The following is a 9,364-nucleotide window of genomic DNA, read 5'->3' as shown; positions in this document are numbered from 1 at the left end:
CGGTGCAGGGGAGGGTCACGTGAGCCCTCCTTGTACAGAGCGAATCTGTCATAGCTGACATCAGAGCGACACTGGAGGGTCAGGTGCTGTCCAGGGGACACGACAGGGCCCTGCTGGGCCAGGAGGGAGGGCTTCCTGGATGCACCTGGGAGAAGACCAGCCGTGGGTTGAGGGGCTGATTCTCCCCAAACCTCCCTTCTCCCATCCTGACTGCAGGTCTCACTGTCTCTCACCCTCTGTGTCTCTGACCTGTGAGATCCCCGTGGGCCCCTCACCCCACCCTCTCATCGGGGGCCCCCTGGGAACGGTGCGTCTATAACCTGTCTGGTCCTCAGAACCTGGGTGGGAGAACATCAGAGTCTCTTACCTGGGACCAGGAGCTCCAGGGGGTCACTGGGCCGTGACCACACCTGGGGGGTGTTGCTGTAATAGCCATAGCATCTGAACGTCCACCTGAGCCTGGGGGTCATGGGGCCCACAGGGAACAGGGCCTGGAAGTGCCCGCCGGTGTGTCTCTGGGAGTCCAGGATGGAGGAGGGCCTGGGTTCTCCTTCCTTCATCAGGATGAACCCGTGGAATCCCATCCATGAGCCACATTGGAGGGTCACCTTCCCTCCTGAGGTCACAACGGGGCTGGGCAGGGCTGAGAGACTGGGTTTGACATGGTATCCTAGGAGAGGAGGAGGAGGTGTTAAATGGGGCTCAGATCCCCCCACAGTATCCCCAGGGCTGGGCTGTGAGAGGGGGACACCCAGAGAGCAGACCCCTCCCTGAGGGAAGCCTGGGGCTGGGACCCTCATGGGCTCGCACCTGTCACCACCAGCTCCAGGGGGTCACTGTACTGTGACCAGCCAGAGGTACGTTGATAGTAACAGCGATACCCCCCTGCATATTGCTCTGTCATGTATTTGATGGAGAACTTGGCCTTGTTCCCAGGTTCCAGTGGCTTCTGTGTGTCCCAGTTCGATGTGTGTCCGTCTCTAATCAGATAGAACTCCTTGGTCTCCGGGATTCCCCGACACCAGATCGTCACTGCATTATTCCAGGGGACCACAGAGCCTGGCTCAGCCCAAATGGAGGGTTTGGGGAGGGTGTCTGGAAGGAAACAGAGGCTGGATCACAAGCCCTTCCCCACCTCCCATTCCCAGCTCAGCCCCAACCCCCAGACATCCCCCCTCCATCCTCCCAGAACTGCTGTTCTCCATTCCCATCTGCCTGGTGGGTGACCCCTGTCCCCAGTGAGGAGGTGGGATGGGACCCCTGGGGACACACTCACCTGCCTGTGCTCGGGTCCTGGGCCCCACACTCAGCCCTGCAAGAGAGTCCCTGTGAGAGGTTTGCCCCGAAGCCTGAGCTGAACCCCTTCTCCCCATGTGCCTCCTGTGCCTGGGCCTCTGACAGCCCAGGGCCTGGCTGGGACACAGGTCCCTCCCAGCCTAGGGCGTCCCCTCCCCTCCTGAGATCTCACCGAGGAGGAGCAGGGCCATGAGAGTGGGGGTCATGGCGTCTCTGCCTCTGGCCCTGGCTGCGCACAGGGAGGGACCTCGGTGCCTGCAAAACACACAGAAGCACAGGGTGTGGTCACTGGGAAGCTGGTTCTTCTGGTCACGGGGCTGTCACAGTAACCCCACAGGAAGGGGAACAGCCTGGCTGTCATTTCCCGGTGCTGAGGCTCGGGCAGGCAGCAGGCTTTGCAGTTGTTTCTGCCCACATCTGAGGCCTCACCTTATCTGGAAACTGTTGTCTTCCTGGCTGGCTACCTGGTTGTGACCTAAGTTTCAACACGCATTTATTGGATATTTGCAAGATATCAGGCCCAGAAATGCATCACTGGACAGGAATGATTCAAACTAGTTTGCAGAGCTCAGATTACAGAAACAAACCCCCCAGACCAACGAAGAAACATAATTTAAAACGGAGTATCTTGGGGCCACCTGGGTGGCTCAGTAGGTAAGCATCAGACTTCGGCTCAGGTCAAGATCTCTCGGTTTGTGAGTTCGAGCCCCACGTTGGGCTCTGTGCTAACAGCTCAGAGCCTGGAGCCTGCTTCAGATTCTGGGTCGCCCTCTCTCTCTCTCTGCCCTTCCCCAACTCATGCTCGGTCTCTGTCTCAAAAATAAACATTTAGAAAAATGGAGTGTCTGGTGTATTATTTTCCTGTTGTGTTGCTGCCAGAACCGATCACTATGAGCTAGTGGGTTAATGCCGCACAGATTCATGATGGTGCAGTTTTGGAGAGCTAAAGTCCAAAATGGGACCACCTGAGTTTAAATCTGAGTGTCCTCAGGCTGTACTCCTAATTCCTTTGAATGTTTATTTTTGAGAGAGAAAGAGACAAAGCATGAGTGAAGGAGCAGCAGAGAGAGAAGGATACCCAGAATCCAAAGCAGGCTCCAGGCTCTGAGCTGTCAGCACAGAACCCGACGAGAGGCTTGAACTCATGAACCGCAAGGTCATGAAGAGAGCTGAACTCAGGCTCAACCGACTGAGCCCCCCAGGCGCCCCAGGCTGTGCTCATTCCCGAGGCCTCAGGAGTGAATCTGTTCATTTGCCGTCCCTGCCATCTTTAAGACATCACATCGCCCTACCTTCTCTGGGGTCACTTCTCTGGCTCTGATCCCTGCCTCCTTCTTTATGACTCAAGGCCAGGCATTCTGTGCCTACTGGAGCCCAGGAGCAACCCAGAAGGTCTTTCACAAAGGAGAGTAGTTCTCTGCAGAAGCGACACAGTGTGGTTCCCAAGTCTCTAGTATCTCTGTCCTCCTTCATCCATGTCATCCCTGCCAAGGATGCTGACCCCATCTGCCACAGGGGCTCCAAACACCATTGCATCTCTCGGGTCATATGACTCGGGCCCGGGTGCACTGCAGACCCAGCAGCCTCTCTGGGTGGAGGTCGCATGCCCAGCAAGCCGTATGTTGTCTCCCCGTTCCAAAGTTGGCCCACCGGCGAGGGAATGTCTGTCTGGTGAGCAGGAGGATTAGACAGAGCCTCAACATGCCTCGGGCAGCTGTCCTCCTAGAGATTTCACCGAGGCGGCAAGAACCTGAGATGCGGGGAGATTTACTTCCCACACTCTCGCAAAGCGCCCAGAAGAGTCGCTACTTCCTGTTTCACAGATCCAATCAGCTCGGTGTGTGTTCCTGTGTGACGGAAGGGCAGCCATGAAAATGAACACATCAGGAGACTGTAGACGCTGGCGAGGGTGTGGAGAGACCCTCCTGCACTGTTGGTGGGAATGTAAACTGGTGCAGCCGCTCTGGAAAACAGTGTGGAGGTTCCTCAAAAAACTATCAGTAGAACTTGCGTGGCAGCAATAGCACTGCTAGGGATTTACCCAAGGGATACAGAAGTGCTGATGCACAGGAGCACATGTACTCCAATGTTCATAGCAGCAATGGCAACAATAGCCAAATCATGGAGGGAGCCTAAATGTCCATCACCTGATGAGTGGATCAAGAAGATGTGGTATATATACACAATGGAGTACTACATGGCAATGAGAAAGAATGAAATCTGGCCATTTGTAGGAAAGTGGATGGACCTCGAGGGCATCATGCTAAGCGAGCTAAGTCAGGCAGAGAAGGACAGACACCATATGTTTGCACTCATAGGTCTAACAGGAGAACTTAACAGAGAATCATGGGGGAGGGGTGGGGGGAAATCGTTGGGGAGAGGGAGGGAGGTAATCCATGAACGACTCTTGAATACTGAGAACAAACTGAGGGCTGACGGGAGGGGGAGTGAGGAAGGGGCTGATGTACATGGAGGAGGCACTTGTCGGCATGAGCACTGGCTGTTACATGGAAACCAACTGGACAATAAACTATTAAAAAAAAAAAAGAAAAACAGAAGGGCAGCCGTGTCCCCACAGCCTTGGTGACACAGGGCTGGAGACATGACATGGACGGAATGTGGACAGCAACAGCATGTCACAGGCCCTGACGGCTAACCACGCATGGAACCTGATGGCTTTGATGGAGAGAGCCAAGAGAAGAAACCCACCAATCAATGGCTACACAGCAGGTGCCGGAGGGTAGGTGGATCTTTCCTATGGGTCTTCCGATGGAGTAGAAGTGGAAATTGTAATTACCTGATGCACAAGAACCTGGCCTCCAAGGTCTGTCTCTGCCCTCTGTGAGAACCAAGCGGGCGAGGCGAGTGGAGATGTTGAAGACATCACTGCCTATCTCTTTGAGTTCTTGGCAGCAATACGAATCTGTGCAACGTCTTCAACAGTGCAGAAGGCCTGGGGCGCCCGGGGGCTCAGTCGGCTGAGCATCCGATTTGGCTCAGGTCACGATCTCACGGTCCCTGAGTTCCAGCCGCACCTCTCAGCCTATGGGCGCAGAGCCCGCGTCTGATCCTCTGTTCCCCTCTCTACCCCCCCAAAATAAATATTAAAATAAATATTAAAAATAAAGAGTGTAGAATTACTTTCGTTCCACCAGTATGGTAGGGAGAGGTGCTTCCAGTGCCTTCCAAATGGCCTTTCCTAGGCCGGATCTCTTACTCCTCACATCACAAAACCACTGCCTATTGCTGAGAATGTCCATGCCACCTAAAGATTCCAGAGCTAAAAAATAACAAGGGTGGGCTCAGGGACCCACTAACCACCCCTCCTCATGCCTCCACTCTCACTGGTCCACTCAGATGTCACTGACTTGGGTGTCTCCAGAAGTAACTGAATATTTAACAAAATGGTAAGGTCAACAATTCATGTTTTAGTAAAAAAAAAAAATCCACAGGAGACAAGAGGTTATTATTTTACCAATAAAGAAGGCAGTGATGCTGTTTTTAAATGAAGGGACAAAATGCTCAGAAACTGAAAGCCTGCCCACAGGGCACGGTGATTCTGTCAGCTCTCAACTTGCAACACATTTTCCGAAAAGTGAATGTGCATGAGGCACAGGTCATGACTGCCTCCCTTCTGGAATTCTCCTAGAAAGAACTCATCCTACTTCCCCTGCTCAGAAGTTCTTACCCTGTTACTTCCCATTTCAGGGTAGATTCCAGATCTGAATCAGCCTCTCTTTGTGGGTCTCCACTCCCCTCCCGGCCTGACAGTGCCCTGAATTCTCACCCCAGGCTCCCTTCACCTACTGATCCAATATAATCTCCCCTGGGGCCTGGGACTTTCACTGAAGTGACGGAGTTTGCATTTCAAGCCGACTTTATGCTATCGCCACATACACTCTCTCCCTGCCTCGTAAATGACTGGCCCTGACAGGGTGCGGCGTGCTTTCAGAATGTGCTATGATGGCTCCGTACACAAACAGAATTAAGCAACAATTGTCTCATGGAATTCTAAGCCACATCTTCTCAGAGCTCGATGATCAGTACACCACACAGTGCTGCAGCATGTAAAAGACAATAAATGAACATCTGTATAGCAAATGAATACATTATGAGTGCTTGGATAATATTTGCTTCATTGATCACCAATGTTTAGTTTAAGACTACTTATGAATGAAGAGTAAATTGATAACACACCACCAAGAAGACAAATTTGAGGGGAATTTCAATGTGGAACTCAAGGCTCATTCTAGAAGTACAAAATGGTATCGTAAAAATATGACTCACTTTCCTTCCCCACAGAGTGAGGCAGAAGAGGGTGGTGAGTTTCACAACCTCAGTGACGTCCCTGACAGCCCTGGCTGTGCGGTGGGGCCGGGGACAGAGCCTGGAAGGACAGGCTGAGCAAGAGGATGCATGAGTGGGCATCATGACCTTCCCACCCCCACCCACATTTTGACACTGAAATTTTACAGGAAGCAGAACAGCTGTTTCCCCATTTGTCAGTCTCTGTAGTGGTCCCGAAAACGATGTGGACTTCTCCTTCCTCAGGGAGCCTTTTCTCCCCATCATTAGCACACAGCTGTCCACCGTGCCCACTGTCCAACCATGCCATCATGTGAAGAGTGCCTGGAGCCGGGTTCGAAGCTGGACAGTCAGATCTGTGCTTCCTGCCCAGGCGGCCGGCTCCCCCTGCACGGTGGTGGCAGAGGGCGAGTACCTTTGCTCACAGCTGCTGGGCATGGCTGGGGTGGTAAGTGGACAGGACTGAGGGCTGATGAGCAGGGGCAGGCTCTGCAGAGGAAGAGACCGTGGTGCAAACCAGGGAAGTCTGTCCGATGGCACCTCTCGCTGAGTTTCAGGTGGTGCATTTTTGGGTCTGGAGTACCACTCCAGGGACACTGTCCTTCTTTTCCTTCCTGGTGATTTTTGCTTTCATAACTTGCTTATAAACCCTTCCAGGTTTGTCCACAGCAAAGCTGCCCTTTGTAATTAATCATTGATTTGTGGGGAGCTAGTTTGAGAGTAGGTACCTATCATGTTCCCCATTAAACTCCCACCAGCAGAGTCTGCCAGCCACTGACCATCATGCTGAAGCAAATGCCTCTCTTCCCCCAAATGTATTCATTTTTATATAAATAATACTGTTGATGGTATTTCACTGTTCTAAAATGCCTATGAAATGCTGATGTTCCTTATATTTCTTTCTTTTTTTAATGTATATTTATTTATTTTTTAGAGAAAGCATAAGCAGGGTAGGGGCAGAGAGAGAGAAACCCAAGCAGGCTCCATACTGTCAGTGCAGAACGGGGCTAGAACTCATGAACAGTGAGCTCATGACCTGAGTCGAAGTCAGGAATTGGCCTCTTAATGGATGGAGCCACCCAGGTGCCCCTCTTTGTATTCGGCAATAAGTGGCAGCATCTAAGGGCATCTGGGCGGCTCAGTCCGCTAAGCGTCCAACTCTTGACTTTGGCTCAGGTCATGATCTCCAGGTCCTGTAAGGACGCAGGTCTGACTCAGGTTTCCCCTGTACTTAAAGGCCAAGGTGCCAGCTTCTCTGTATCATTGGCCAATGGAAGGGCGCACATTGCTCAGGGAAGAAGGGACAACTCTTGTGGCACCCAATCAGGAGAGGCCAGCTAACACCTTTGACCTTTCTAGAGGTGGGCCTAAAGATGGAGGCCAGTCATGCCCCGCCCCACGTGAGGGTCTTAGTCACGCCCTATGTAAGGGTCCTGGGCCCACTCTGTGATTGGTCGATACTCCAAATATTGTGATTGGCTCCCATTACTGCCAGTATTGATAGGGGGTAGGGAATGGATCGCTGTGCCTGTGTCGTCATTTCTTGTAACTCCGCCTTCCTAAAAAAGCCCCTATGCCGCCATGTTTGGGGCTTTCTCCACAAGGCCAGTGGGTTGGTGGAGTCAGTGAGCCCAAGCTTAAGCCCGTAATAAAGCCCTTTGTTTTTGCATGCATGACTCAGTCTCCCTGGTAGTCTCCTGTTCCTTTTGGGGTGATATTGGAAACTTGGGCATAACATATGGTGCATTGGCTGGGAAATACCCTGCCTCCCCAGAGCTCCTGGGACCCCAACACGTTGGGCTTAATCGCCGGCTGGTAAGCACATTCGCTTTGCGTTTTCTTGTAAGTCTTTTTTGTCTGTTTTTGTGTTTGTTTGTGTGCGCAGGGCCTAGACAGGAGGTGGCCAAAGTGACCTCTGTGAGGCCTCAAAGGAGCCAGGTGGACGCACTGTGAAATCTCAAGGCCATGGGTTCCGAGACGTCTCGGACCCACTGACTTAGGGGGGCCGAGAGGGGAGTATTCTGGTTGGCCTGCCCAGGGGACCAAGAGGGAAGTTTTCTGCTTGGTCCATGCTGTTTGTGTCTGAAGCCCAGGGGACCAAGGGGTGCAATAGGAATTTGACTCCCTTGGTCCAGGGGGTTTCACTGGTGGCAGCAGTGTAACCCCTTTAGGTATAGGGGAAGACGTGGACAGGTCTCCTCTTGTCAGATGGACTCCAGAGTATAAACGGGAGAGGGTCAGGTCCGTGGCTCTGGTGTTAAAACAGCCTGCTGGCAGGGGGAAGCTGGGGCTGGAGTAAGTCTCCTCTTGCCAGGATTCTGGTGGCTCTCTGGAACAGGTCATACACCGGCGGCGCAAGGGAAAGCTGGGTGCCCTTGGCTTAGCCACAGAGCCAACTTGTGTATACTTCTCTGTGCATCTGCTTATAGTGTGGTACTTCTGGGGGTTCCATTGGTGGCAGCAGTGTGACCTCATTGTGTGTATGTTTCTTTGTGTGCTTTGTTTGTGTAAGTCCTCCTCAGGAGGGAGGCAAAGCATCTGAATTCCACGGGCAAGCGTCATTACCTGTTCGCATTCGCGGAGATACGAGTGGTGACATTCTCTGGAGTAAGTTGGAATCGATCGCACAGGCGACAGAAAATGACTGGGTCCCCTTGTCTATTTGTTAGGAATCCTGCTGGTGGCAGCAGTAGGGTTTTGTTCTTGTTGGAGGCTCTTGTGTGTACTTCTCTGTGCATCTATTTGCTGTGCGTCTATTTGTCTACATTTAGGAAAGGGGTTGAAGTCCCCCATCTGTTTTTCTCATGAGAGTTTGAGGTCTTTACCCTACATATTTTTCTTTGGAAAGCGCGCAAGGACCATTATCTCACTCTGGCTTTCTCCTCCCCTGGCCAGGAGGACTAATTCCTGTGTTCTGTGGCTTAATTTTGTTTTTCGTGTTGGTTTATTTTGTTTGGACTAGCGCCATGGGACAATCTATTTCCAATCCCCCAGACCTAGTTCTAACTCATTTTAAAGAGGTTAAAACTCAAGCCCACAATCTATCGATGGATGTCAAAAAGAAAAAGATGGAAAAACTCTGTAAATCTGAGTGGCCCACCTTTAATGTAGGATGGCCACCTGAGGGTACCTTTTACCTCCCCATCATAGAAGCAATAGAAGAAAGAGTATTCCAACGTATGGGGGGGGCCATCTTGATCAGATCCCATACATTGTTGTCTGGAAGGACCTGGTCACTAACCCACCCATTTGGGTGAAATCCCCTCTCTCTCCAGTATCTTCTCAGGTTCTGGTAAATTGAAACCCAGAAGAAGAAAAGTTGAGACGAACTGTGGCCTCGCCCTCAGCACCCCCCTACCCAGTTTTGTAGGGAGGAGCGGATGAGGATCTCCTCTTTCCCCCTCCACCTTACCCGACCCCCTCCAACTCCCTCTGACCCTGCTCCTAATGTCCCATTGCCACCACAGCCATCTGCCTCTTCTCCATCCCCTTCCGTTGAAAGAGGCCCAGCATATGGGACCCGTGGCCGAAGGGGCACCACCCCAGACTCCACGATGTTCCCCTTGTGAGCCACGGGACCTGTAGACGAGGCAGGAAATCAGCCTCATCATTATTGGCCCTCTGCCTCTTCTGACCTTTACAATTGGAGATCTCAACCCCCGCCCCTACTCAGAGAACCCCAAAGACCTCATTGGGTTATTAGAAACTGTACTCTTTACTCACCAACCCACTTGGGATGATTGTCAACAATTGTTACAGGTTC

General features: G+C 52.1%; 1 pseudogene; it reads right to left on the bottom strand.

The window, feature by feature from the left end:
• LOC115280024 overlaps positions 1-1,691 on the bottom strand; it is a 5,843-nt pseudogene extending 4,152 nt beyond the window's left edge.
• Between the last annotated feature and the right edge of the window lie 7,673 nt (positions 1,692-9,364).

The sequence above is a fragment of the Suricata suricatta genome, chromosome 16 (assembly GCF_006229205.1).
Source record: "Suricata suricatta isolate VVHF042 chromosome 16, meerkat_22Aug2017_6uvM2_HiC, whole genome shotgun sequence".
Taxonomy (NCBI): domain Eukaryota; kingdom Metazoa; phylum Chordata; class Mammalia; order Carnivora; family Herpestidae; genus Suricata; species Suricata suricatta.
This window is presented reverse-complemented; position numbering and strand designations above follow the sequence as displayed.